The sequence below is a fragment of the Octopus bimaculoides genome, chromosome 19 (assembly GCF_001194135.2).
Source record: "Octopus bimaculoides isolate UCB-OBI-ISO-001 chromosome 19, ASM119413v2, whole genome shotgun sequence".
NCBI lineage: Eukaryota > Metazoa > Mollusca > Cephalopoda > Octopoda > Octopodidae > Octopus > Octopus bimaculoides.
The window spans coordinates 54,889,119-54,897,028 of record NC_068999.1 but is presented as its reverse complement, the minus strand read 5'-3'; positions in this window follow the sequence as shown (position 1 = coordinate 54,897,028).

Here is a 7,910-nt window from a genome sequence, read left to right as displayed (position 1 = left end):
ATCCTCATCCATTCTCACCACATGTCCATACCAGCGCAATCGTCTCTCTTGCACATCCCAACTGATGCTTCTAATGTTCAGCTTTTCTCTCAAGATACTTACACTCTGATGGGTATTCACATTGACATTACACATCCATATATTATAGGCACAGGAGTGGCTGTGTGGTAAGTAGCTTGCTTACCAAGCACATGGTTCCGAGGTCAGTCCCACTGCATGGCACTTTGGGCAAGTGTCTTCTACTATAGCCTCGGTCTGACCAAATCCTTGTGAGTGGATATGGTAGACGGAAACTGAAAGAAGCCTATCGTATATATATATATATATATATATATATATATATATGTATGTGTGTATATATGTTTGTATGTCTGTGTTTGTTCCCCCAACATCACTTGACAATCAATGCTGATGCGTTCGGCAAAAGAGAACCGATAGAATAAGTACTAGGTTTGCAACAAATAAGTCCTGGGGTCGATTTGCTCGACTAAAGGTGGTGCTCCAGCATGGCCACAATCAAATGACTGAAACAAGTAAAAGAGTAAAAGAATACATACATACACACAGATACATACATACATACACACACATATATGCGTACATATATGCATATATAAATATATATACCTTATTTGATGGCCTTTTTATGAAGAACCTTTTTTTACCCAACAATGGCTTTAAAAATCCCCATGTCCAATGCACTCAGTGTAGGCTCAGAACTTGCTCAAAACAGTATGCATGCTTACAAAATGTGTGCTGCCATCTATTTGGTGAACATTGCCTACGGTATGTTTATATCAGATGTGAATGCAATAAATTGCTTATAATTACTCATAATAATATGAAGTTATACAGGTAAGTGGAGGAATTAAAACAATTTTAGTGGTAGTTTATTTTATAAAAGTGCAGCCTAGGCTATGCACTCGTGCGTCTTATAGGCCATCAAATTCAGTACATAGACACGTACATATACATATATCTATAATTATACAAATATAAGTTTATATATATTCATACATGCATACATACATTCATGCATATATTTGTGCATACATACACACTTGCACCCATCCACATACATATATCTATATTCATATAAATATAAGTGAATTAGTGTGTGTGTGCATACATGTGTGTGTGTGTGTGATCATCATTATCATCATCATCATAACCATCATCATCATAACCATCATCATCATCATCATCTGTTTTCTGTGAATCCATGTTGGTACAGATTGGACAGTTTGGCAAAATCCAAGAAAGAGAATTGCGTTGAGCTCTAATATCAGTTTTGCATAGCCTCTATGGCTGGATGTCCTTCCTAATGTCAAACTCTTTACAGAGTGTATTGGTTGCTTTTTACAAGGGCAACACTGCTGAGTGGAGTAAAGAGGGATGTGGATATATGCTATGTGTTGGCTGAGAGGCTAAAGTATGAGAGAGGGATGGGAACATGTAGAGGAGATATATTACTACACAATAGGTGGGTGAAAATATCTGGAAAGAAGGACAGTTAAAATACACTTCTCAACGTTTACTTTAAGAAATATATTACTAAATGTTTTTTTTTTTTTGTTTTTTTTTTACTAACAGTTATATTGCCTTTGGTTACACTCTGAATATGTAATGTAATTACCAAAATTAAAATTAGTCATCTCTTATTTTGCTTGGCTCATACCTGTATAATATTTCTTCAAAGACCAAGTTACATATATATATATATATATATATATATATATATATATATATACACATACACACTATATGTTGTTTGCATGTATATGCATGTATACATATATATATATATATCTTCTGAATTTCTTCAATTATTTTAGCATGATGTCACTTAATAAATGTTCAGCACTTACTTTCTATATATATATATATATTTGTATGTACCAATATCGACATGTCTTTGTGTCTGTGTTTGTCCCCTACCACTGCTTGACAACCACTGTTGGTGTGTTTATGTCCCCATAACAGTAGTTTGACAAAAGAGACCAGTAGAATAAGTATTAGGCTTTAAAAACAATGTTCTGGGGTTGAGTTATTCGATTAAAACCCTTCAAGGTGGTGTTCCAGCATGGCCACAGTCAAATGAAAAGCAAGTAAAAGATAAAAGATCTAACATCGATTTTTCCATACTACTATAGATTGAATGCCTTTTATTGAAATCTTATCTTACAGTCAGATGCTACCCCTGATGAAGAAGACTGGCCTGCAAGAATCGAGATCTGATTCCACATAAAAAGCATTTGTGCCAGTCCCATGTAAGAGTGCTTGTGCAGGACCATGTTAAAAATGCCCAGCACACATTGTAAAGTTGTTGGTGCTAGGAAGGACATCTGACCATAGAACCGAGCCAAACCAGACTGGAACCTGGTGCAGCTCTGCAGCTTGCCAGCCCTGGTCAAACCATCCAATCCATGCCACTATGGAATACAGACATTAAAGGATGATGATGATTATGATGGTGGTAGTGGTGCTCTTCCTGTTGCCAATCCTTACCTATTTTATATTCCACTTGTTTTACAAGACAGTTTGTTAACAGGGAATGCCAACATGATGTCACCATTTTTTTCTTGTGCAGTTTTATTTGTATGTATGTGCGTATGTATGTATGTATGTATGTATGTATGTATGTATGTATGTATGTGTGTATGTATGTGCGTATGTATGTATCTATGTATGTACAAAGTGGTATCAAAAAGTTCCCAGACTAGTTCTGTGGCATGCCAACAGATGGCAGCACACAACTGCATGCACCATTCACCACCACCACCACTACTGCTTGACAACCGGTACTGGTGTGTTTACATCCCTGCAACTTAGAAGTTCAGCAGAAGAAATTGATAGAATAAGTACAAAATAAGTACAAGGCTTATCAATAAAAAATTCTTCAAGACAATGCTCCAGCATGGTCGCAGTCTAATGACTGAAACAAGTGAAAGATAAAAGATAAAAGAAAGATTCTATGTTACAACAGATATTTGAAAGATGGAAAAATACTTCCACTGTGGAAGGAATCATCAAATACTATGAGAAGAGTGATAAGGAAAATCTGTGAAAGTATTGTCCCGCATATCTCTTGCCTCATCACGAGAAGCTGCCTACAAAGATCATAGCCAGTAGTCTATCGAAATATCTTGATGACCAATAGCTGACAGGATTTGGTTTTTGGATTGGAAGTGGGCGCACCTGTGAAAATACATACATACATACAAGTATGTATGTATGTATGTATGTATGTAGGTATGTATGTAGGTAGGTAGGTAGGTAAATAGGTAGATAGGTAGGAAGGTACGTATGCACATACGTATGTATCTACATGCATACATATATACATGTGTGTATATATGTATGTAAATATGTGTGTGTGTGTGTGTGTGTGTGTAAATATATGTATGTGTGTGTGTACACACACATACACATACATACAGTTACATAGATAGATAGATAGATGGATGGATGGATAGATAGATAGATAGATAGATAGATAGATAGATAGATAGATAGATAGATAGATAGATAGATAGATGGATGGATAGATAGATAGATAGATAGATAGATAGATAGATAGATAGATAGATAGATAGATAGATATGCACATACACACACCCATAAAATGAATAAGTTTTTAAATAAATCTATGAAATTAAAAAATGTATATACTTGAAAATGGAACAAAAGATGAATCATAAAATGTCAATAATACTTAAATTCTAAAAACTATGTCTCAATGCAATATATTTTAAATCCTGGTAGATAAAGTAGAAGTTGTAATCCCCACATTATGACATATATTTATTTATTATGAAATATAACATTTCAGCTGGGAGTATTATTGGTGTACATAGATTACGGTATCAATACAAAGTCAGAAGATGTATAAAGTTAGTGAATGTGTAGCAGAAGAGAAAGATCTGATGGGTGAAATACTATAATAATATGAAATGAAATATCAAATAGGAATTGCTTGGTATCTATAGCATATTTATTAAACATAGTAATAAATTATATTGTAGACTGGGCAGCAAATTTGATTATTCTTGGTTGTTTTAAATTCTAAAATATTGAACACATTGTTGATCAAATATAAAGAAAAAGTTATTAAATTTGGGAGCTTGGCACAGACTCTCAGTGGTTGTCAATGGTTGTTGCAAATCTTAAATAAATGTAATTGACATTGAATATTTGAAATACAGTAGCAAAATTATAAAGGCAAAAAAAAAAAAATGAGATTTTTACTTCAGGATAACCATTTCTGCCCTAGATTTTAAAACACACACATTCATACACATGTATGTTATTCTTTATCATCCCTGTGTAGACATGGCTGAGTGCAGGCTTAGGTGTATCATTAAAATATTGCTTTCCAACTATATGGTTCCGGGTTCAGCCCCACTGCACAGTCCAGCTTGGTGAGTGGATTTGATAGACTATTGAAAGAAATGAAGCTAGCATGCTCCTCTGGATGGGTAATGTCTGTATGCACACATGGCAGAGTATAAATGATTTAAGAGGAATCAGATGTGTGCAAGAGAGAAGGCTGTGCTGGTTTAGTCATGTGACACATATGGATGAGGACAGCTGCCTAAAGAATTGCTGAGTTCTAATTGTGGAGCGGGTAGACTCAGGAAGACATGGGATGAAGTGGTGAGAAAGGATCTTCAGACACTGGGCCTCACTGAGGAAATGACAAGGGACTGGGAGATGAAGTGATTTGCTGTACTTGATAAGACACGTCAAGCTAAGTAAAATTGCTGTCTTCCATTCATACAGGCTTGTCTTTTCAGGTATCAGTGCCACATAAAATGTACCCATGCTAGTGCTGCGTAGATGCACTCATGCCAGTGTTGCATAGATACATCTACGCCAGTGTCAAGTGGTTGGCATTAGGAAGGGCATCCAGCTATAGAAACCATTCCACAACAGACAATTGAAGTCTGGACAGCTCCCTGCTAGCCAGCTCCATGTCAAACCATTCAACCCATGCCAGCATGGAAAGTGGATGTTAAACAATGATGATGGTGATAATGATGAAGACAATATATATATATATATAGCAGCCATCCTCTTGACCCAGGGCAGCACTCCCTCCTCCAGGCACTTGATGTAGGCCTCTGTGTTGTGTCTGAAGCTGTGTGGGAAGATAAATGGAGGCATAACATGGCCATTGCTAGTGATCACTTCAAACAACATGATGTTGACTGGATGTTTGATTTTTATTACTCTCGGTACATTTTTTGGGGACATGGGAAACCAATGGTTGTTCTGCGTGTTCACCATCTGACATGGTTGAAATTTTTCTCGTCTGAGAAAAACCAAAGCCTATTTGGTTGGAGGGGATGCTTGAGTTTGTTCAAAAGCTTCATAGTGTGGTCTTTCCCCCTGTCCTTGATGGCTTGGGATAAAAATTGGCCCTTTCTCATTTTGTATGAGGAATACCGAATGTCTTCATGCCTGATAAGGAACTCAGGCACTCCCATGTCCCTGGTGATGGACCTGATTAACTTGGGGGAATCGTTGTTAATCATGGCCTGGATCTCACCAACAAATTCAGGAGTCCTTTACTTATCAGAATGGTCAGAGTGAGTTTTCCGAGCTGCCATACCTTCGTAATCACCGTTAGACTCATCCAATTCTTTTTGAATCCTCTGCACTGTCCTCAGATTGACACCCAAACACTCTGAGACGTTTGTATTGGAGTCTCCCATGCAAATGCCAAGCAGTACAGCATGTTGATTCCAAATTTCTGGCAGAGTGATTTGCCACATGGTGCTGTTTTCCTCACAGACTGACTCTACTATACTGTGTAGACGACAAAATCAAAAACAAACTATGTACATGCACGTAATTGAAAATATAAAGTAGCAACAGTTTACCCATCGCACCCTGTATACACACACGCACGCATGCACACACACACATACACATACACACATATACATGTGTGTTTGTATATATATGCATATATATGTGTGTGTGTGTGTATTTATATGTGTGTTTATATACATACATGTGTGTATGTGTGGGGAGTTCATGCATGGGTATATAAATGGGTCTATATTTTGCATATAGTTACTTGTATGTGTGCGTGTGTGTGCATCTATAACTGTGTGTATTTCATCTGAAAATACAATATAAATACATATAAAACAAAAACAAAAAAGTTATTGCTGAAATGATGCACAATGTTGCTGTTATTAAGATTTAACCCCAAGCAGCCTTGTTGAGTAGATTGATCTGAGATTCACCAGGTCATCCTGTCCAATCTGGTCAAAGACATCTCGGCCATGACAACTGTGGGCTTTTTTACTGATATAATATTATCTAGTACCCTATTATCCAATGTGTCCATCATTTTTTTAATCTAGTGAGTGTGTTGATTTGGGGAACATTTAGCAGTTATTTCTAGTAGCTTAGGAAATTCTTTAGCTTAAATGATATAGATTGGTTGAATATATAAAGTTGTACTTGGTTAATGTAAGTAGTTCCTGGCAAGAGTTTGCTAGCAATAAAAACATATTTGTAAGGTTACACATAGAGCTTCAAGTGCTCTCAACTGGAATTAAATCTGACAGAATATATGAATATAAACTCAACCTAAAGATAAGGTAAAAAGAGAAAAGAATAATAGAAAACAGGAAGAAAATATAGGACCATGATAAAGAAATCAACTAAATGATAAGATTACATACACAAGGTATCCAAACTAATAAAATATTGTATGAGTGTTTGCGTAATGGTTATCCTAGTCACTGCTGACTCACATTTTTTTTGTTTTTTTCCTCTTCTTGGTGGTGGATGAGAGTAAAGTGTTTGGGTACATTTTTGTTGTGTTTGTATATTCATATATATTTTCTGTAAAAGTACTGAGGTAACATGGCATTGATGGGACTATTAATATTAACTGCTGAAACACCATGGTAACATACGTGTAGTGCAGCCCCAGCCCTATCTCTAGTGGAAAGAATATATGTGTGTGTGTGTGTACACACACACTCACATATGCACGAGATGGGCTTCCACCCAAATTCCATCACAAGTCATTGTTTGACTCGAAGCTATAGTAGAAGACACTTGACCAAACTCAAAACCACATGGCTAAAGCAAGAATCTTAATCATGCTGCTATATATATATGTGTATATATATATATATATATATATATATATATATATATATATATATATATAGGGGGAGAATTCACAAAAACAAAAAAAGACAAAGACAGGTGGTGTAGACAACAAACAGATGTATAATGCTCAGGAAGTGAAAAAGTCTTTAATGTTTCGAGCCTATGCTCTTCCACAGAAAGCCATACAGAAAGAAACAAGGAGAGAAAATAAAGAATGTATAGTGGCTAGCGATCTATCATGGTGAATGCCGGACAGAGGGGTCACACAGGAGAGCTCGGAAGAAAAGGAGATAATAAAGTAGTGGTGATCCCAAAACGAAAGTGCACATGTGTGTGTATAAGAGAGCATGTATATGCGTGTGCGTATGTATTTTCTCTCATTCCTTACTGTTGAAGAGCATAGGCTCAAAACATAAAAGACTTTCTCACTTTTCAGAGCTACAAACCAATACACCTGCTTGTTGTTCATACACCTGTGTTTGTCATTTGCTTTCCTGTAAATTTCAATGATAAATATATTGGGTTGGTGCATAATTATTGTGGCCATTTTCAACAAATTTTATTCAACAAAAACAATAACAATATTTAACAAAAACATCTTTAAATAACGGTCTTACCGTCTGCCAAGCAAATGGGAAACAGTAATTGAAGTGGATGGTGACTATGCTCCGGAATAATCATTTAAAATTGTCATTGTTGCATGTTGTTATTGTTTTTGTTGGGTAAAATTTGTTGAAAAAATGCCGCAATAATTATGCACCAACCCACTA